The sequence below is a fragment of the Zingiber officinale genome, chromosome 3B (assembly GCF_018446385.1).
Source record: "Zingiber officinale cultivar Zhangliang chromosome 3B, Zo_v1.1, whole genome shotgun sequence".
Taxonomy (NCBI): Eukaryota; Viridiplantae; Streptophyta; class Magnoliopsida; order Zingiberales; family Zingiberaceae; genus Zingiber; species Zingiber officinale.
The window spans coordinates 20836228-20859413 of record NC_055991.1 but is presented as its reverse complement, the minus strand read 5'-3'; the positions used below and the strand labels follow the sequence as shown (position 1 = coordinate 20859413).

At 41.7% G+C, this 23186-nt stretch overlaps 2 long non-coding RNA genes across 2 annotated transcripts; one reads left to right on the top strand and one right to left on the bottom strand.

Moving 5' to 3' along the window:
* Positions 1–5603: 5603 nt before the first annotated feature.
* LOC121968124 lies at positions 5604–7365 on the bottom strand. The gene is made up of 2 exons (XR_006107942.1): positions 7113–7365; positions 5604–5782 (listed from the first exon to the last, which is right to left on the bottom strand). It is a non-coding gene; the product is annotated as an uncharacterized LOC121968124 (long non-coding RNA).
* Positions 7366–15741: 8376 nt separating this feature from the next.
* On the top strand, positions 15742–19717 carry LOC122056109. Its single transcript, XR_006133026.1, has 2 exons — positions 15742–16625; positions 18837–19717. It is a non-coding gene; the product is annotated as an uncharacterized LOC122056109 (long non-coding RNA).
* Positions 19718–23186: the final 3469 nt, after the last annotated feature.

The following is a 23186-nucleotide window of genomic DNA, read 5'->3' as shown; positions in this document are numbered from 1 at the left end:
TTATCCATTGCTGCTCATATGGATTATGAGATTTGGCAAATGGATGTCAAGACAGCTTTCCTTAATGGAAGTCTTGAAGAGAACATCCATATGAAGCAACCAGAATGGTTTATTGAAAAAGGCAAAGAACATCTAGTGTGCAAGCTCAATCGGTCCATTTATGGACTGAAGCAAGCTTCAAGGTCTTGGAACATCCGGTTTAATGAAGTAATTCAGTCATATGGATTTATTCAATGTCCGGATGAGTCTTGTGTATACAAGAAGTGTAACGGAAACGTGGTGGTATTTCTTGTACTATACGTAGATGATATTTTGTTAATTGGCAACAATGTCAAGGTATTATCGGACGTAAGGGTATGGTTGTCCAAACAATTTGATATGAAGGACTTAGGAGATTGTGCACACATTCTTGGGATCAAAGTTATAAGGGATCGCAAGAAAAGAATGTTGTGTCTGTCCCAAGCTTCATATATAGATACAATCCTTGCTCGTTTTAGCATGCAGGATTCCAAGAAAGGTTTCTTACCTCTTAGGCATGGAGTAGCTCTATCTAAAGGAATGTCTCCGAAAACATCAAAGGAGATAGAGGACATGAAAGCAGTTCCTTATGCTTCGGCTGTAGGAAGCCTAATGTATGAAATGCTATGTACGAGACCTGATATCTGTTTTGCCATTGGCATGGTTAGCAGATATCAGAGTAACCCTGGACAAGGACATTGGACTGCGGTAAAACATATATTAAAGTACCTGAGAAGGACTAGAGATTATATGCTAGTTTACCAAGCAGACGATTTGCTCCCTGTGGGTTACATGGATTCAGATTTCCAATCAGATAGGGACAACAGTAAGTCTACATCAGGCTATGTGTTTACTTTAGGAGGAGGAGCCATTTCATGGAGGAGTGTTAAGCAGAAATGTGTTTCGGACTCAACCATGGAAGCTGAGTATGTAGCAGCCTCTGAGGCGGCTAAAGAAGCAGTATGGCTCAGGAATTTTCTAATGGATTTAGATGTGATTCCTGGTTTGCCCAAAATCATCACAATTTATTGTGATAATAGCAATGCAGTTGCAAACTCGAAGGAACCACGAGCCCATAAGGCAAGTAAACATATAGAGCGCAAGTACCACCTGATACGAGATATCGTGAAGCGAGGAGAAGTTGTCATCGTCAAGATTGCATTAGCAGATAACATGGCAGATCCTTTCACTAAGGCCCTTCCGGCAAAAGCTTTCGATCGACATGTGGAGGAAATGGGAATCAGATGTATGGCAGGAGATATGGCAGCTTAGTCATTAGTATAAGTGGGAGATTGTTAGAGTGTATACTGAAAGCCTAAGCTTTTGTAAACATTTATTTTGAATAAAGAATCACATTTGGTCAAATTGTCTACATCTATTTGTAGTTATTTAATTAATTTATATTGTAGATAACATAGTATGTGGTGTCACATACAGAAGATGATGTTATCAGTACCTTATAAATTATAAACAGTAGCTCACGACCAAAATGGAAAGGAACAAACCATTGGAAGGTCGTAGTGTAATTAGGAATTAGTTTATCTTAACTATATAGTTACACTAGTACACTTAGAGTGTATTGAGTAGGATCATTAGAGGTCGTTTCTTTTATACTGACTTTATAAAGAACCAAAGACCTCAGTTATTATGGAAGTGTGTGCTCTTAATCCTAATATAATAACAAGCACATATATTTGATATGTATTTCTTTAATTTATCAATGGGTGAGATTTAGTTCGATAAATCAATAAGCCCGATAAGTTGGGAAATTATATCACTTATAGTGTGTGTTGTTGATTATAGAATGAAACTGTGTCCTAGTAATCTAGGTTGATAATATCCCTAAGATGAGCTCGTAAAGATTGTCATATTAAACCCTGCAGGTGGACTTAGTCCGACATGACGATAAGGTTGAGTGGTACTATTCTTGGATTAAGATATTAATTAAATGAGTTGTCAGTAACTCACTTAATTAGTGGACATTAGACATCTTAAACACAGGGAGACTAACACACTCATAATAAGAAGGAGCCCAAAAATGTAATTTGGGATTGGTGCGGTAGTTCAATAATAGTTCTCTAGTGGAATGAATTATTATTGATAAAATTAAGTTGTGTGTTCGGGGCGAACACGGGATGCTTAATTTTATCGGGAGACCAAAACCAATTCCTCCTCTCGGTCCCTATCGTAGCCTCTTATTTATAGAGTACTATACCCACCTTCATACCCATGATAAGGGGTCAGCCAAGTTAGCTTGTGGATCAGGCTAGGGCCGGCCAAGCCTTGATTCATGGGTGGCCGGCCCCCATTAAATTTAAAAGAATTTTAATTTTAAAATTTTCTTATGTTGAAGATATAATTTATTGGAGAGAATTAAAATTAAAATATCTCTTCTACAAAAGATTAAGAAAAGAGATTAGATCTCTTTCCTTATTTGTAGATAGGAAAGATATTTTATTTTTTCTCTTTGTAAATTATTCACATGTTGAAAAATTAAAATTATAGAATTTTCTTTTTATCAACCATGAAGGGATTTTAAAGGAAAATTTTATTTTTTTAAAAATTTCCGAAGACAAATAAGGAATTTTTAATTGTTGATTAAAAATTGTCTTGTTTGCTCTCCATGAGGTGGCCGGCCATTACATAATTGATTAGGAAATTTTATTTAGTTTTTCTTAATTAATTGATGTCAAGGAAAATTAAGAAAATTTTATTGTAATTAAATTTCCTTATTTACCAAAGCTAAGGAATATAAAAGAGGGGGTTGGGGTGCCTTCATGAGACACAACCTCTATTATTCTTTCCCTCTTTTCCTTGGTGTTGTGGCCGGCCATCTTCTCTCCCTCTCTTCCTCTTTGTGGTGGTCGAAACTCTTCCTTGCTTGGAGCTTTTGTGGTGGTCGGATACTACTTGGAGAAGAAGAAGAAGAAGGAGAGAAAGCTTGCATCCCTTGGAGCTTACTTGGTGGAAAAAGTTCTTCATCTTTGGATTTTGGTGCTTGGCCGAAACTTGAAGGAAGAAGAAGAAGGTGCTAGGTGGTCCTCATCTTGGAAGATCGTTGCCCACACAACGTCCGAGGTTAGAAGAGGAATACGATAGAAGATCAAGAGGTCTTTCTAAAAGGTATAACTAGTATTTTTCTTTTCCGCATCATACTAGTTATTTTTGGAAATAATACCAAATACAAGAGGCTTGTGATTCTAGTATTTCGAAATAGTTTTCGAATTTGTGTTTTTTTTTGTTTTTCTTTTCCTTGTGATTTGATTATTCTTTTCGGTTGACCTAAAGTTATTTAAGGAAATTAAATATTAGTTTTCCTTAAAAGGCTTTGTCTAGTCGGTGGTGGTTGTTTCCATATCCAAGAAGGCCATGTGCCTCGCCACGTCAGTACTGAAAGCCAATTTTGGAAATTAATATTTAATAGAATTAATAACCTAGGTGATTTGGATCGAAAGTGTTAAGTTTCGCAGGAGATCCAAGTCTAAACCTAAAAGAACAAATAGATTAAATTTTGGATCAAACGTGTTAAGTTCCGTAGGCGATCCAAGTTTAATTTAAAAGAACACATGGTAGCTAGGAAAAGGTTCAGACATTTGTACAAAATTTTTGTACAGTGGAACAATTAGGTTATCCGAGTAGCAACCAACACGTTCCCCATATATCATCTGATCGGACACCATTCATATCTGGTCTGCCCCATGGAACCATTTGCACACCGCCAGTTTCCTTCGTGCTGCCACCGCCGAAGATTCAAAAGTCTGTCATCCGACTGGCATCATTATCTCGACCGTCCAGCAGAGCCACCTTGGCCCAATCAGCCCCAAGCGGCCAGCATCACATAACAACGGTTATTCATCTTCCGACTGAGGAATGGCGTGAATCGAATGACGCTGAATCCTGAGCCCCTGAGCGTCAGATAATCATCCAAGGGTCGCTCGCACAAATATGGGTGGCTGCCCGAGCCCGTGCAGTGGTCATGCCTCTAGGGGTGCTCGCGGACAGCCATACCCAGATGTCTACTCGGGTAATTTTTTTTTGTACGTGCTTAATTTGCTCTGATCGACTTATAATTTCCTGATTCCTCGCAATGTTGGGTGGAGAGTCTGGTCATGTGCCAAAGGCTTGCTTTTTTGGAACCTGAAATTAAGCAACTACGCGCGTCGAGTGGCCAATCATCTACTTCACAAGTGCAAGTGGAGCAGATGAATGTTGAGATGGCACAATTAAGTGCCAATCTGGCTAAGAGTGTCGAGCTGCTAGAGATGGAAAAAGGCAAGAGCGCCGAGCAGACGACACAATTGGCTCATCTCAATAAACAAGTTGCCTCCTTTGAGTCGAAAATCCACTCGGCCAACACTAGAAAGGTCCGAGCTATTGAAGATCTAGAAATAAAAAACAAAGAGTATAGGGTGTTGACTCAGAATTTGAAGGAGGCTGAAGCGATGCTGAAGGCCGAGCAAGATGAACGATCGACCGAGCAGACTGCAATAAAGGCTTAGCTCGACGCCAAGGATGAAGAGCTGACCAAGTTGAAGGAAGAGCTGGAAGCCTCCCAAGCGGCTCTAGAGACTTATCAGGGAGCCAAGTCAAGTAGATTTGATCTCATGAAGCAAGCTACATCCGCTCGGATGCTTTTAATGAAAAAGTCACCAATCAGGCTCTTCGTCTATTCGACCTTGCCATTGAAGGGACATTTGGCCAACTTAGAGAAGGCGGCTACCTCCCCACTGCTCTATCAAGCAAGGTTATCAATCGGAACAAGCTAACTGAGTTACTGCCTGACGATGTCTTGGATTATCTAGAGTAATCTTGCTTGAGCAAATGTTTTTATATTGATTTTCATGCATGTTTGTAATCCTTATCATGTTAATGAATGGTCGTCTGTCCGGTGATCTTTTCTTAGTCGTTCGTCCCCTTATTGCCATGCAGTATCTTTTGGCTTGACTTATGTGCATCATTATAACCCTCCACTTAGTGACAAGCAGTCGGCAGAATGGTCATCGTATTTTGAAAAATTGAAGCTTTTTTGGGTAGTGTGTGTTCTCTATCGACCATTTTAGTCGATGATATTCCTCAATGGGCCTGAGTTTAAGATCGACGCCCGATTGTTGATGATGATAGGGGTTTAAGGTTGTCACTCGACCGCTGACAGAGATAGGTTTTTAAGATCGCCGCTCGATCACTGATGAAGATAAGGGTTTAAGGTCGTCGCTCGACCACTGACATAGACAGGGGCTTAAGGTCGCCGCTCAACCACTGACATAGACAGGGGTTTAAGGTCGCCGCTCGACCACTGACATAGACAGGGGCTTAAGGTCGTGTAACGACCACCCTTCTTACTACTACTACTACCTAAGAGTGACCGTTACTTAACTACTAATTCTACTTAACCGGTATGATTAAAATCACAAGGAAACCCTACCGAAAAATTTCGACAGAATCTCCCCTGTACCGGTGACCATAAACATTAATACATACATAGTATACTTCAGCCACAGGCGGCTGGAACATGCATCAAACACCACGCAGTTTATATATGTCAAAAACAAAAGAAATCATGATACTAAAAGAAGCAACTCTAGCGATGCACGATAAAACGAACCAAAGATTTACAAGTACAAGTTCTAAGTTCTCTTAACAATTTAGCGGAAGCAATCTTAATAAATTCTTAGCAATTCCCAGATCTCTCCATAGTCCAGACATCACACACTTCTCTTGCATCTCCTTGTCGCCTTCCTTTCCTATAGCTTTTCCTTTCTTTGATCTGTAGTAAGAGGAAATAGTATCTATAAGCAAAATTGCTTAGTAAGCGCTATCTAACTCACAAAATCTCGACATGCATGTACATACATCCATAACATGATCTAACTGATTACTTACTGAAGACTACTCATGCTCATCTACTACTAAAAGAAACAGGACATGCTGAAATGCTAAACATGTAGAGCTAGTGCAACATAAACATAAACATAGGCATAATCATGAACATGACTTGAACATACTTGTATGCGTACTTATAAACCTACTATTGTGGTGATCTAGTTACACTTAGCAATACCTTAACATAAGTTGTTGATCAGACAACTACCCTAGCGCTAGGTTGGTAGGGGTCCGAACTTAGGACTGGAGCCCCCCTTTATTCTGGCGCGCTCACCGGGCTTAGGTCCCCAGATCATACCACCATCCCAGAACATATCTTAGTTGATTCTGGCGCGCTCACCGGGCTTAGGTCCCCGGATCATACCACCATCCCAGAACATATCTTAGCTGATTCTGGCGCGCTCACCGGGCTTAGGTCCCCGGATCATACCACCATCCCAGAACATATCTTAGTTGATTCTGGCACGCTCACCGGGCTTAGGTCCCCGGATCATACCACCATCCCAGAACCTATCTTGGTCTTTTCTTTCTTTTCTTATCTTTCTTATACTTTTCTTAAACCCAAAATACTATTAGGGTATCTTTCGTATGCATCTATGAATGAAACTAACTGTGTAACACATAATCAGGCATAGAATACAAAAGAAATCTGCACATACAATACTTATCATGATCTGGACCATATCGGAATTTAATCAAACACCTGTGCAACATGAGTCTACACCATTCTAATCTAATCTATACTGTTACTACAGTTACAAGCATCCTCAATCAAAGCTTAAGAACTTCATAAGCCAGAACGGAACAACACAAACCTACCAAAAACATCACGATCTTGGTTCTGAACCCAAGCTATTTAGAAGAAGAAACAGGACTGGTAACCCAGAAATCCATGCCTTACTAACAGGACTTAAAATGATGCAGAGCATACAAAATATCCATAATCCACCAAGAGCAATCAAGAACTAAACGGAATTAAAGAAAGAACAGGACCCGAAACCTCAAAAGAAACCATAACCCTAGCAACCTCTTTTCTTACAGCATGATCTTAAAAGCTAAAAGGAAATAAAAACCTAATTCCTTAGCCAATTCACAAATTCCTCACAGCAGCAACTTAAGAAAAGCAAACTTCCATAATAACATGCTTCAAAAACAAGAAGAGGAACAACGAATAAACCTCGAAGCTATCCTACTGCAGGTGAGTAGCAACTTACCTTGCTCCTTGAACTCACAACCGAAAAGAGGGAGGCTCTAGGGTTCGCGGAGAAGCTTGAGTTTCGGCGGCTTCTTTGTGTTTCTGAGCTCTCCTCATCGAGGTGGTCACGTACGGTGAAGACCGGCCGGAAAAAGCCTTCGCCGGCCGCCGGAGGGAGAGAACCCTAGCTCCGCCGCCTTCTTCGCCCGAGAGCCGTCGCGCGCACAAGAGGGAGAAAGGGTTTCGTGAGCCAATCCCTTTCTCTCTTAACTTATCCCTTTTTATAACCGAGGGTATTCTGTTATGGCTTAAGAATATTTCGCTCCTTACCTTTTCACGAAATACTCGCAGAACCGTTGGTTGGTTGTGTTTTCGCCGAACCCCAGGTCATGGGTTCAAATCCTCAGCCGAGCCTCTTTCTTTCTCTTTTATTTTAAATGTTCCTAACTATACCTTATATAAGTTTGTTCTCATATCTAGATAACAAATCGAGCACAGCTCGGTTGGTCGGGCCGAGCTTTGCTTGGGCCGAGGAGCTCGGTTCGAAACCCAGCTTCTTCAATTTATTTTCCTTCTTATTATTCTCCATTACCATGTTCTACATCATATACACTTTATCTCATATATTATTAACAAAACGTTTCCAGACCAGTTGGTTGGCTAAGTCCGGATTCAGGTCCGGGGTCTTGGGTTCAAAACCCGGCTTCAACATTTTTTTGTCACAACTTCTTTCTTTTGGTAAAAATACCAAACGACCTCCAAAAATTCCATAAAAATACTCTAAAAATTTCTAAAAATCTCTAGAATTTTTCTAAAGTATTTCCAGATTTTAATAAGGTCTTTTAGGACTCCAAATCATAAAATTTGGGGTGTTACAGGTCGCTGCTCAACCACTGACATAGACAGGGGTTTAAGGTCGTCGCTCGACCGCTGACGTAGACAGGGGTTTAAGGTCGTCGCTCGGCCGCTGACATAGATAAGGGTTTAAGGTCACCACTCGACCGCTAACGTAGACAAGGGTTTAAGGTCGTCACTCGACCGCTAATGTAGACAAGGGTTTAAGATCGTCGCTCGACCACTGACATAGCATGGGTTCAAGGTCGCCGCTCGATTGCTGAAGTAGACAAGGGTTTAAGGTTGTCACTCGACCACTGACGTAGATAGGGGTTTAAGGTCGCTGCTCGACCGCTGATGAAGACAAGGGTTTAAGGTCATCACTCGACCGCTGACGTAGATAAAGGTTTAAGGTTGTCGCTTGACCGTTGACGTAGACAGGGGTTTAAGGTCGCCGCTCGCCCACTGACATAGACAGAGGTTTAAGGTCACCGCTCGACCACTGACGTAGACATGAGTTTAAGGTCGTCGCTCGACCGCTGATGTTGACAGAGTTTATAGTTGTCGCTCGACTTTTAACTTGGCCTGATCAGCCCAAGAGTCTAGAAAACTTTGGTTTTTATTCATGTCGGCCCTGCACCTAGAAGGCATAAGTACATTTATATTTGCTCACGACCTCTCACCTAGGCCTGTAGGATTGAAGATGACTCACGCTCCACGACCACTAGTGTCGTCTCCCATTTTCGTCTTCCAAGTAATAGGCACTCGAGCGGAGTTTTTGTACAACCTTGTAAGGTCCCACCCATGGAGCTTCGAGTTTGGTGACATCGCCGACCGGCTTGATTTTCTTCCACACTAGATCACTAACCTGGAAGGATCTCGGGATCACCCTCCTATTGTGGTTCTGCCTCATCCGCTGTCGGTAAGCCATTAGCCGAATGACCACTTTTTGCCGCACTTCATCCACCAAGTCAAGCTCCATTAACTTTCGCTCTCCATTTCCTTCGTCATAGAGTCGCACCCGGTCAGATTCTACTCCAATCTCTACAGGAACCACCGCTTCTCCTCCGTACACTAGCTGGAACGACTCCTTTGGAGCCGTGTGAAGTGCCCACAAGACACTTGAGAGCTCGTTAACCCAGCTACCTCCTGCGTGGTCAAGCTGAGTTCATAAGCCTTTGAGGATCTCTCGGTTTGTGACCTCCGCCTGGCTGTTGCTCTGGGGGTAGGCAACTGAGGTGAAGGTCTGCTGAGCTTGTGATGCCATAGCCCTCGCACCACTCCCTGAGCTTTTGACCCGCGAACTGTCTCCCGTTATCCGAGATGAGATGGCGGGGGATGCCGAATCGACACAGGATGTTCTGCCATATGAATGTAATGACCATCTGCTCACTTATTCTTGCTAACATCTTGACCTCCACCTATTTTTAGAAGTAGTTCACAGCGACGAGTAGGAACCTCCACTGATCGGTTGCCATGGGGAACGACCCCACGATGTCCATGCCCCATTGGTCGAACGAGCAAGATACAGTGGATGACTTCATTTCTTCGGTCGGTCGGTGAAAACATTGTGATACTTTTGGCAGGATAGGCATGTGACTGTCGTCCGAGCGACATCCTCTTGGAGAGTTGGCCGGGAGAATCTTTCGAGCTAGTGAACGGCTGTCCAGATGGCTCCCACAGGAGCCTTGGTGTACTTCTTGCAAGATGTACGCTGCATCCTCTGGTCCAACACACTTGAGCAACGATCTAGAGAATGCTCTTTTGTACAGGTGATCTTCGACCAATGTGAATCGTTCAACCCTCTTCTTTAGTAGACCTGCCATTTCTTGGTCGGTCGGCGTACTTCACGATTGGAGAAATTCGATTAATGGTGTTCTCCAGTCGCTCGAAAAGACAACTACTCCCTTCATCTGGTCAATATGTGCCACTAAAGAAACCTGCTCGATTGGCTAACTGATCACAACTGGTGATAATAAACTAGTTAACTTAGCCAGTTCATCTGTTGCTTGATTGTCCGATCGGGGAATCTTCTGGACAACGACTTCTTGAAAATTTGTCTTTAGCTTCTCAAAGGCTTCTACATATAACTTGAATCGGGGGTTGCTAATCTCGAACGCCCCCGCCAACTATTGGGCGGCCAATTGGGAGTCTAAGTGAATGAGGACCTTTGTGGCTCTGACATGCCTCGCTGCTTGCAAGCCAGCTATCATGGCTTCATACTCGGCCTCATTGTTGGTGACGCGATATTCTAGACGAACAGAAAGTTGCATTCGGTCTTCCCTTGGAGAAATGAGTAGGATACCGATCCCGCTGCCTTGTCGGCTGGAAAAGTCATCAACATATATTCTCCAAGTTACTTCTAACTCGTCACTCTGGATTTCTGTGATGAAATCAGCTAAGGCCTGAGCTTTTATCGTCGTTTGGGGTTGGTATGAATGTCGAACTCACTTAGTTCAGTGGTCCACTTGATTAGCCGACCAGATGCTTCTAGGTTAAGGAGAACTCTTCCCAAGGTACTGTTGGTCATCACGATGATTGGATGGGAGAGGAAGTACATGCAGAGTCTCCAAGCGGCTAGTACCAAAGCGTAACCTAATTTTCCCATACCAGTGTAGCAGGATTCATCATCTTTCAATATATGACTTAAAAAATACACGGGATATTGCTCTTGCCCATTCTTCTTAACTAATGCCGAGCCGACCGCATTTTTGGTGGACGACAGATAAATCCAGAGCAGCTCTCCTATGCTCGACTTAGCTAATATAGGCAAGGAGTTAAAATAATCTTTGAGTTCTTCGAACGCCCAGTCGTACTCCGCATCCCACTGGAATTTAATCGTCCGACGCAGCACCTTGAAGAACGGTAGGCTCCAGTCGGATGATTTGGATATGAATATGGGCAGAGCGGTAATACACCCGGTCAGCCTTTGGGCTTCTTTCAAGTTGTGTGGTGGTGTTATATCTTATAGAGCCTTGACCTTGCTTGGATTCTCCTCGATCCCCCGCTCGGTGACTATATATCGCAAGAATCAACCACTTTTGGCGCCGAATAGGCACTTGTTCGAGTTTAGCTTTATTCCATAAGCCCTCAGAGTTTGACAGGTCTCCTTGATGTCTATGAAAAGATCAATAGCTCTTGGAGATTTTATTAGTATGTCGTCAACATACACCTCTATGTTTTGACCGATCTACTTCCGGAATACTTTGTTCATGAGTTTCTGATAGGTGGCGTCGGCGTTCTTTAGTCTGAACGACATGACATTATAGCAGAATGTTCCGTCGGTCGTGATAAAGCTGACCTTTTCTTGATCTTCTCGGACGAGCAACACTTGGTGATAACCTTGATATGCGTCGAGCATGCAGATCAGCTCGCAGCCAGCCGTAGAGTCCACCATCTGGTCTATCCGGGGTAGCGGATAGAAATCCTTCGTGCATGCTTTATTCAGGTCGTGAAGTCTATGTAGACCCTCCATTTGTTGTCCGGCTTGGGGACCAGTATGATGTTAGCAAGCTAGCTCAAAAATTGTACCTCCCATATGTGACCAACCTCCAACAATTTCTCTATCTCCGCTCGGACAACCAAGTTCTGCTCCGCGCTAAAATCTCCTTTTTTCTGTTTTACTGGCCGAGCATCTGGTTGGACGTGTAGCTCATGCTGAGACACACTCGACGAAATACCGAAAAACTCGTGTGTCGTTCAAGCGAATACATCATGATTCTGTCTGAGGCAAGATACCAGTTCCGTCTTTCTCTCATCCTCCAGATCAATAGCAATGAAGGTAGTTGCTTCTGGGCGGTCAAGGTGGATCTAAACTTCTTTTTTTTCTTCATAGACCAAAGTGGGGGGTTTTTCAATGATGACGTTCACCTCCAAGCAAGGGGTCTTCTGAGCGGCTCGTGCTTCCGTTCTGACCATCTCGACGTAACAACATCAGCGGCCAATTGATCTCCTTTGACTTCGTCTACTTTTTCATCCACCAGGAATTTGATCTTCTGGTAGTAGGTGGACACCACAGCTCGGAACTCATTGAGTGCTGGTCAACCCAAAATAACGTTGTAGGCCGAGGGTGCATCTACTACTATGAAATTTGGGGCCCTTATCCGCTTCAGGGGCTCTTCTCCGAGTGAGATGGCTAACTTGATCTGGCCGATCGGCAACACTTCGTTGCCTGTGAAGCCGTAGAACGGAGTCGTCATTGGCAACAATTCACTCTGGTCAATTTGTAATTGATCAAATGTCTTCTGGTAGATGATATTTACCGAGCTCCCTGTATTAATAAAATTGCAATGGACTGTATAATTAGATATTACCCCCCGCATGATTAATGCATCGTCGTGGGGGACCTCCACTCCTTCCAAATCCTTAGGGCCGAAGCTAATCTTGAGTCTCTCAGCTTTTTTCTTGCTACAGCCAACAACATGTATCTCGAGCCGCCTAGCATGCAACTTTCTTGCTTGGTTAGAATCTCCGCCGATCATTCCTATCTCCCCTTGAGTGGCATTATTCATGTTCTCTTTTTTCCTTGCAGGCGGTCTGGTCCGTTCGAAAGAGGCTCAGGCAGGGATTCGGTCCCGATGGTGGTGGCGTGGCTTGGTCGTCCTTTCCTTCTTCCTTCATTTTGCAGATCGACTTCGATGATGCCGAAATGGAAGTGGCGATCGACAGCGGTATCCACACGGAATTGACCTATTAGCTTTCAGGTCGTAACAGTCCCTGGTGTTGTGCGTTGTTGACTGGTGGAAACTGCAAAACATTAGTGCCCACCTCTTGCCTCCTGGATGAACGACCACCACCTGCTGTACGACATGTGGCTTACTCTCCTGGTGTGAAGGAGCTCCGGACCGGGGCCCTTTAGGTGGCTGATGATTGCTCGATTAACACCGCTCGGATGCTACTGCGTGCTGGGCGGCCATCTCTTTCTTCCTTGCCGCTTGGGATTCTTCCACATTAATGTACTCATTGGTCTTCTTTTGGAGATGACCAAAGTCCTTCGACAGTCACTGAATGAGTGATAGGAAGAACTCTCCCTCGGTGAGCCCTTGGGTGAAGGCGTTCACCAACACATCTGAGGAGACTGCTGGAATATCCATCGCCACCTGATTGAAGTGCTGGATATAGGCCCTCAGGGCCTCTCGGGGTCCTTGCTTCAGCGAGAAGATATTAACGCTAGTCTTCTGGTGGCGGTGACTACTAGCAAAGTGGTCTAGGAATGCTGCTTGGAAGTCTTTGAAGTTGTACATCGAGTTGTCTGACAACCGCTTGAACCATCATTGCGTCGATCCAGATAGAGAAGTAAAGAAGACTCGGTACTTCACTCTGTCCGTGTACTGGTGAAGGGTGATTGCGTTATCAAACTTGGCCAAATGGTCGTCATGATCAGTTGTTCCATTGTACTCTCCAATTATTAGCGGGGTATAATGCTTCGGAAGAGGGTCATTAGGATCCCCTCCAAAAATTGTTGATTGACTCGTTCGGGCGAGTCATCTTCTCTCGGCGTTTTTCCCTTTCATGCGTCCCGTACGGGCACTTCATCCGAGGAAGATCCCCGGTCTATATCCGCTCGGCCTCTTTCTACTGGGGAACCCATGATAGTGCTCGGTTGAAGGGGATTGGCGCATTACAGGCATCCCCATAGGAGCCGATTGGTCTCCTATTTAGCTCACGAGTGGAAAGTTGATCCGTTCGATCTTCTCTTTCTCTTTCAGTCTGCCGACCTGCTGTAGAGGCAGCGGGCTCATGCATTGGTCGATCGGCCAACACCTGTTCTTGTTGCTCCAATATTTTTGTCACTCGAGCCTGTATTAGTGTATCGAGTTCCTCTTGCGTTAGCGTCACTGTTGTGAGTCATCCAATGTCTTTCATCTTCTTATTCGGATGCAGGCAACGTTTCCACAAATGGCGCCAAATTGATCCTGCCTGAATGAAGGAAGCTGGAAAACCGAGAATGGCGTGATCGTTGATGGGATGAAGACCTCGATCCTGCAAAACAAAATCAAAACCAGGGAAGGGGTCTCTGGCATTGGCCCTCCGATGCTCAAGTCAAAATCTGAAAGAGAATGAGTAATCCCGAAAATAAAAAATCTTACCTTCCTCATACTTGACGTACCCTTTATACCTTTTTCTGTGATCGTTCATCTGCCCTTATTTAATAATATTAATTGCCAGAGGAAAACTTATTTGTCTTGACTTCCATATATTGATGATAAATGTAGTTTCTTCTTTGTCTTGGCTTCCTCATATTTAATGATAGACCGCGTGTTCTCTTTTGCTTTCTTGTCTCATTCTGTGTAATGTCATTCCTTGCGCCGGGCGAGCGGTCCGAGCGGCTCGTTTCCCTGCCGACCGGTCCATGATGCCCCAATCGGTCCGGTGATATCCGCTCTACTACTCTTTTATTGATCAGGATAACTATAAGTCTGACGTTGACCGTCTAAACTTTAATCCATACCATATCAATTGACCTCCATGACAAGTAGGCCGGCTCTCCTTTATCATCGCATCGGGTAAATTTCATATGGAAAAAAGTCCAATCGGTGGCTAAATCCGAGCGGCTCAGGGGGCAAATTCCAGTCACATGCAAAGCAACTGGTCAAAGCTAGGGATGACAATGGGTCGGGTTCGGGTCAGATTCTATATCCTCCGTACCCATACCCATCGGGTATAGGATATCCAATGGGTATACCCATACCCATTAAAGGACCGGATATATTCTATACGTATAATTTTTCTTCTTTCTATCGAGCTATTATCATTCAACAAAAACATATTAAAATTAACATCCTATTAAAAATATATATATATATAATTTTAAAAAATAGATTAAACATCTATATAGGCCTACTAATATCAAAAAAAAAATAGTAAGTTGAGTTTAGAAAAAGAAAATTTTCTTTAATATATGTATATATATTATTTAATCGGGTATTCGGGTCGGGTATCGAGTATTGATAGTCCCTCCATACCCTTCTCCATTCGGGTCGGATGTCAGCGTCGTGTTCGGATGAAATTCCCATCACTAGTCAAAGCCGATTACTTCAAAGGAAAAAATTTTCATTCAGCTCAAAGTAGTAAAAATTCAGTCAGCAGCATAATTGGAGTCGACAGATCCGATCGACAGATGGATCGGCACGTGCGTCATCAACAGTGTACATTTATAATGCGCTGTTAATAATAGTTTTCATGCGCACCAAATAAAGTATGTTGCAAATACTATTATATTTTTATAAATAACAACGTATAAAAATAATATATTATTAAATACACTTTTAACCGTGCTTAGTACGTTATTTTAATTAAAAATAATGCAGTGTTAAAACCTTGTTTTTTTATACTCCCATGTGCATCTCTTCGCCTTCGCCAAAAAAATCCTTGCCCTTTCCTCTCTTCGCTTTCATTGAAAAAATCCTTGCCCCTTTGTCCCTCCCTCTTCGCATTCCCTATTCCCTCCCTCTTCATGGAAGGAGTGAGGCGCAACCGCCTCCCTCTCTTCGAGCTCTATCATCCTCCCTACTTCTTCGAACCCTATCAGCAGTGGTGCCCCCCTCTTCGAGCACCATTAGCGGTAGAGGCGCCACCCCCTCCCCCTTCAAGCACCATCAGCGGTAGAGGCGTCACCCCTCCCTCTCTTCAAGCCCTATCAGCTGAGGTGCCCCCCTCTTTAAGCATCATCTCCCTCTCTTTGGGCACCATCAGCGGTAGAGCCGACACCCCCTCCCCCTTCAAGCACCATCAGTGGTAGAGGCACCCGCTTCCCTATTCGAGCCCTATTAGCAACCTCTTTTCGATCCCCATCAGCAGAGGTGCCCCTCCCCTAAGCACATCATCATCATTTTATCATGATATTTTAACTCATATAGACATACTATTTAATATTCTTATGTATTAATTTCATGTTATATTACATTTCATGAATTGTATTTATTTTTAGACTTAATTGTAAATTATATCATATTTATGATATTTGATGCTAATATTTCAATATATTTTTTTATATGCATTAAAAGATCATAGATCCAATAGATAGACCTAAGTGAGCTCAAATCTGAGTTGAAATGAGGAGATCAACCTTTGAACAATCTGGACCGTTCATTCAAGATCTGAGGAGATCTGAGCTATCCATTAGAGATCTGGTCCATACAAGTCAAGGGAGAGTAGATCCTAGACATAGATCAAGATCTGGAGCTTTAGATCAAATTTAGAGCAATTGCAACCATTGGATCATATCTGGAGTAATTTCATCCATTGATTCAGATCTGAGATCTGATTTAAAAGAGAAGCTACAGTACATAGAGGGGATTGTGATTTCGGCTACAAGGAAGATGTGCGCGAGAGCAAAGGAAGGCGATTCCGATCATCTTCACCGCCACCGACTGCCGAAACTCCACCCACTGTCGAGGGTTAAGAGTTTGTCCTTCACCATCCACTCCATCCAGCTTCAGTGATCTATTTTCAGCCATCCGCAAACACCATCACTCGCCAAGCGTCGATCATCTTCCGCCATCATTCACCGTGAGAGAACGGGGTTTTCCTTTCATCTCCGACCTTTCTCACTACTGCGACCTTCTCCTTCTTCATTGTTTCCATTTCCTACGCACATCCTCTGCACATCAGATCGTCGCCGATGCCCTCTATTCCTCCAGCAGTGCTTCTCTATACAAATTCAATCTGGCACAAGCTTGGGATTCCCTAGCTTTTTGTAAGCACCCTTAGATTTTTAGATTCATAGTTGGTTATCATTTCCATTTGATCAGATTGTTAGATGCATGTTTTGTTCAAGTTCCATATACATTTAGTTGATTTTGAGTTAGCTTGATTAATTGTTATGTAGTTGATTAATTGTTGTTTCTGTTCATGTTTGATTTGTTTACAACAGTAGATTGGATTAAGATTGTTTGTTTATTCTTCCAATTGCATTAGTTGATTGTAGTTTGTAGTTGTAGTTTAGTTTCCTTAATTCTCTATTCAATGCAAGTAGGTGATGGATTTGATTAATTGCTAAAGTTTCATTAATCGCCTTGTGTTCTTAAGTTCATTGCAATCATGGTTTAGATTAGATTAGGTTTTTATTATTCGCATTGTCTTTCATTTCTTAGCTTTAGAACCCAAAACCCAAATCCCCATTTTAACCTCAAAATACCAAGCAATAACATTTGATCCTAGATTTATCATATATTGCCTACATTCCTTGTGAGAGATGACCCAAGTTATCTCTATGCTACATTAGTATAGAGGGGTTCAGTACTTAATTATTTGATATCCATTTCACGATAAAATTGGGATCTATCAGCCGTCCCTTTAAGCCCTATCTCAGCAAAGGCACCCCCAGCCCTATCAGCGAAGGGAAGGGAGCTAGGCGCAGCAATTTGTCCTTAAGATTAGCACTATCTTTTTTTAAACAACACCATCTGCCGACTGTAGCCTCGCCAACGTCAACTACCTAGAGCACCCCATGAAGCTCAGGCGGAACGATATTCTGCCCTACATTGAGATGGAGACAAGCCAAGACTTGCACCAGCATTCCCCTCTACTTAGTTGATCATTGTGGATCTCTTCGGATCCCTCGACGGAGTTCTATGGATCCCCCTTCTCAACTGATAGAAAAAAGTAATTTCCCTCTTTGATGCTATATTCAAAGGGGAATCACTTTGTTCATTTTGTCTTGAAATTATGCTTTGGTTTTAATGTATGGTGTTATATTCCTTTTCCTTATTTCAGACCACCAAATAAACTATTGAACTTTTACTTGTTCATGAAGTTTTGTTTCTTTATATTTATGTGCCAACAATGGGTCTCAGTAAGACTAAGTCAATTTGAGAAGATTGTTGGAAGCGGCTCCGAGATAGTAGAATGAAACAAAGGCCATACATGTAAGTGTAACTACGTAGCCTGAGGAGCATTTCACTCGCTACATCTTCTCATGTATTTTAGTTAAATTTCATGGTTCATCATCCTGCTTAAAGGGGTACCTTGATTGATGACGCTTTCTTGTTGCTTCACAATTCTAGCATCAATAGTGCGTGTTATTTGTTCCCTATTATTCTATAAGTTACATGTATTTATAACAGCAAAAGAAACATACTAAATTTATTTTGACAACTACGATGATTATCATGGTGCACCAAATCAAGGAGTGTTTGATGTTTTGCTATATACATGTTGGTAATCATGGTCCTTTCCTTTTGGATAATGATAGGCATCAAAAATCAAGGTAGCTCTTCTGTTGAAAAGAAATCTACTAAACTAACTCTTACCACAATTTAGATTGATCCCAACAGAAGAGACTTGCTCCTACGATGTCATGGTATACACTTTGTAATAGATATGGTGTAGTGGATCTTAGTTCCTACAATAACCCTTGAGTCATGCTTCACTACTAAGAATTCCGCATGTGTTTGGCTGTAGTAGTCTTTCATGATAGCACCTTTAGCTATGAATGTTCTTTCATTAGGTAGCTGCATATGCTCTCCTTTGATTGCTCTATGTTTATTCCATAACTATTTTTGGTTTAAAAGTCAAACATTGAACATTTGCCTGAAAGTCCACACTGGCTAGCAATCGAACGAGCAACCCTCGCCCTTTTTCAACCAATCTTGGGACCGACTTTGGCAAGGTTGTTTAAAAGTCAAACATAATTAGTTCTTTTTATACTCATTAAAAAGTTAGCAACTGAGTAGCTGGTCTAATGATAGAAAAAGTTTTAGATTTAGGATTATCCCTACTTTATGCACATATGATGATGTGTTAACGTGACATTTTATTTTGTCGGAATTGTCCGGTTATGGAGACTATTTTGAATGAGAAATTGATTTGTCAGTTAATTTTTGTTAAGCAAGTAGTATTTTGAGCTTATCTCATTTATTATTCATCATTCATGATTTGTGCTTAGCATGTTTAATTTGATTTGTAGGGGAAGAAGTGGACTTATCTAAGGAGGTTTAACTAGCTTGGAATTTGGACTTAATCCGTACTCAAATACGGATGAACCAAGACAATTGAACCAAAATCAAGTATTTCGAGCTTGCTGGACTAGTGAGCCTCCGTTGAGCTCAAATCAGGCGAAACACTGTTGAACCTAACTAGATCCAACTACTGTGCTTGAACCGGTTTTATTCAGCGTTTAAAAACATTGAATTGGCATGATGAATAGCCACTATTCACCGTGCATTTCTTCTCAAGAGCAAGATCGCGGAGCCCCGTTACACTTTCAGATTTGAGATTCGAAGTTCTTCATCTCCGGCGAATGTTGAGGTACCAGTGACCATCGTCCAAAGGTAGAGCGTATCAGGCGGAGTTTCCCTGATCGCGATTCTATTTCTCGCGTTTTCTTGTTGCGTTGAAGATTATTGGGAGTTTCCTTGATCTTCGGTTCCCATCTACAACGGAGGTCTCAGCGGAGTTTTCTTGGTGTCTTCGATTCCATTGCGTCCATCATTTCTTCTGTGTCACCTGAGTCGATCGGATCAATCGATCTGATTTCATTGTGCGTTGGATATGTCATCCAATCGCGAGCTCGAAGGGAGGTACCCAGGAGCAGTCAACATCGATTGAACAATCTGAGAGTTTAGATTCTCTTCGGAGATTGCTTGAAGGGAGGTTCCTAAGAGCATTTCTATGTTACAACAAAGAGGAGTTTTCCCTTGGATTCGAGTTGTGGAACGTTTTCTGGATTTATGACTTCAATTTGGATTGCTCAGATCTAACGATCTGATTTCTCACCTTGCAATTATGTTCTTGATTGCACTTTTACATTCGATTCCTTATTTCAACAATTGAATCTTTGTTTCGAAATCTGTTTTTGAATTCATTTCATTTGATGCTTAAATTAGATTTGTTACAATTGAATTGCTGTTACGCTCTGAAATCAGAGTTACAAATTGGAACAGGTTCAATTATCATCAACTGGTATAGATTTTGTGTTCCGAGTTGGCATGATTGATATTCTTTGGTTACATAACTTTCATATATCTACTTTTAGTTTAACCAAAAATAATTTCCCAGATTGTTACAAGAAAACCCAAAAATAGTTTTAAATCTAAAATTTACACACACAATTAGTATTCCCTTAAAAATACTCCTTACTTTATATGAGTTTCAATAATTAAGTAATTTGAACTACCTTGTGACATGCAAAATGGGGATATCAACATACCTTTATTTTCACATAATTATGTTCTCATAACAAGAGGCAAGTAGTACTTGGTTTGAAGATAAAACTATCACTAAGGGGGTGTTTGGTTAAATGATGGGAATGATTATGGGTATGAGTTTGATAGTAGGGTGGAATGGGAATAGGAATGGAAATGAAACCGATCAAGTTATATGAGTTTGGTTGATTCCCATAAATCTGGTAATCATTTCCAAAATGTGATTCCCAAATCCACAATCCAAACACTATCTTTTACTATCATTCCATTCCTTCATTCCCAAACTCATCAACCAAACACCCCCTAAGACTTTAAAGACAAAAACCAGAAACTTGCATCTTTGGTAGCAAGTTGATTTTCTTCCACTATCTTTTCTTATTCCCTAGTGTTTCCTTCAACTATTATGAAAGCTTGTAATCCTTCTGAAACCATAAGGCAAGCTACATGCAATTGTTATTACATCTTAGCCTTTTCAGTTTGGTAGAAATCTATATGAGCTTCATTAGTTTGCTTGTATTTCTAATTTGTTTCCATAAATTGATGATTAAAGAATTTTGTTTTATTATTTTTCAATTGACAAAGCCATCAATTTATAACATGTGACAGTATATCACAATGTTAAGGGAACAATTAGAGCAATTAAGTGTTGAGACTACACTGAATGGAACACACAGGTTTGTTGTAGTCTCTTCAAATAATTTTTTTTTCATCTTGATAATATTTGATCTGAACAAGTATTTTTTTGGAAAGAAAGTGCAAGTCATCCATTATGTCTTGAGTAGAGGGGGAATGCTGGCAGGGAAATTATCCTGCCATATTTTTGAAAATCTGATTGAATTTCTAAATTACTTTTCGTGGAGCTGGTATCTGTTTTACTATTCTAATGTTGTTATCTTGTCTCTAATAATTGTTTACGTGAAGAAAAGTGGTATCTAAGATGATGCTGTGTAGCAATTTGCTAATCCTCATTCTCTTTCCATTGTATTTTGTTCTTTTTTCTTACATTATACTTTTATTCTTTGTATATTTATAATGTTTGGTAATTGTTTCTTGTTTATGTTTGTATTTTTCTTGCTCATGTTAACATCTTACTTGTCTTTCTTTGCAATTAGGGGGGAATCAAGTCGACCAGACTTTAATTGTAAAAGCACAGAAGGTTAGCGAGTGCCCCTCCCTGTCAAAATCTTTTTTCTATTATTATATTAATGTGTTTCCAACTCCCATTATTTCAAAATAAGAAAACTATCATTTGGTTTTTTCGGACACATGAATCAGTGGTTGGTTATTTAATGCTAACTTAGGTGTGAGGATTGTCAATCTAAATTGAGACGTGTTGGGTCACTTTTTGATAATGTTGATTTGCAGTGGAATAGACTCGAAGCAAGCTCTCAATGCTAACAATATGGATTTACTTGGTATCCACCTTAAATGAGGTGACTAATCCAAGTATCCAGACCTTACTCATACATCCACTATGAATACACTCCTTCTCGGAAACACTCTGGAGGTGAAGAAACCTTGTACAAAACTCTCAATACAACAAGAATAAAATAGAAGCTAGTACAAAAGAAATCTTACAAGATTTACACAAATTAAAACCTATCTAGCATCTTCTTCTTACTTGGGAACACCTCTTGGCCTTGGAAGTGCAACAACACTTGACTCCAAGAAACTTCAAGAACTTGCGAGCTCGATGATGAGAGTGGAGAAGAAAACTGTGTGAGCGCTGGTGAAGATTGTCCACATGAACGCCTTTTATCAGGCTGATAATGGCTAGTTTTTCAAGCTTAATTGACTACCCTAATCGATTAAGTCTTTCTAATCGATTAGCCCAATCGATTAGGAAGCTTTCTGTTCCCACGATAATAAGCCATAAGCGATTAAGCAACCTTACTTAAAGCTACTGTTTCTTCGTAAAACACCTTAATCGATTACCCTTAAAGCCTTGCTCAATCGAGTTGCCAGATCGATTCAGTACCATTCTATTCAATCACGAGAAATAGCTTAAGCGATCAACCTGATCGCTTAAGCTTTAAATAGAACCATTCTATTTTAAGCAAAAGGAACCATAAGCGATTACCCTAATCACTTACGGTGTCATAATCGATACCAATAGATTAGAAAGTCTTTCTCGTGATTCTAAACTTAAGCGATTACCTTAGTCGCTTAAGCTATGGTAATCAATTAGCCTAATCGATTACCTAATCCTAACTTCCAAACCTAAGTCTAGGGTTCTTTTACCCAACATCTGGTCACACATGACCTGTTGAGACTTCTCATTGCCTAGCATCCGGTCAACTGATGTGCGTAGATTTTATATACTTTTATGCATGTTTTGACTCACATTTACATACTTTGAGCATGCTTGATCTATGCATTTTTGTACTTCCAATTTTCCTTTTAGCATATTTACTCTTTTTGTTCGGAGATCTGCTTTTGTGCATTTTCTATACACAGGAGTCGAATTCGATGAAGATTCTGCATTCTTGGACAAAACTTATAAGCAAAGCTAGCGAGAAGGCACCTGGTCGTGTACCAGACACGGCCCTGCATTGGTAGGGAGCTCTGGCTGTGTGGAGTTCAGAGGTCGTGTGGCAGCAACAGCAAAGGAGCTTGTCCTGGCCGTGTGAACCTCACACGGCCGTGCCAAGTTTTGAAGCAAATCAGAGTTCAATCCTTACATGGCCGTGTGGATCTACATGGCCGTGTAAAGTTTCCAGAGACCAAGAAGGCCTTGGCCGTGTGCATCACATGGCCGTGCAGGGTTCCCAACGCTTAAAAGTGTTCTGGCCGTGTGCACCACACGGCCGTGCCAGGTTTCCAGAAGCTGGGGCAGTCCAGGCCGTGTGGATCTACACGGTCATGCTTGGAGGTCTTGATGGGAGTTGTCCACAGCCGTGTACACCACACGGCCGTGTATGGATGGCAGAGAGGGGAAAGGCTCTGGCCATGTGAACCTCACACGGCCATGCCTCGAGGTCGTGTGGCGCCCGAAAACCCCCCTCTATTTAAAGCCTCTTTGAAGATTTGAAGGGGGATCTTCTCTCCTTTGGGAGAAAGCAAGATTTGGTGGATTCCTCCCATTCTTGGGAGGATTTTTGGGCGATCTAAAG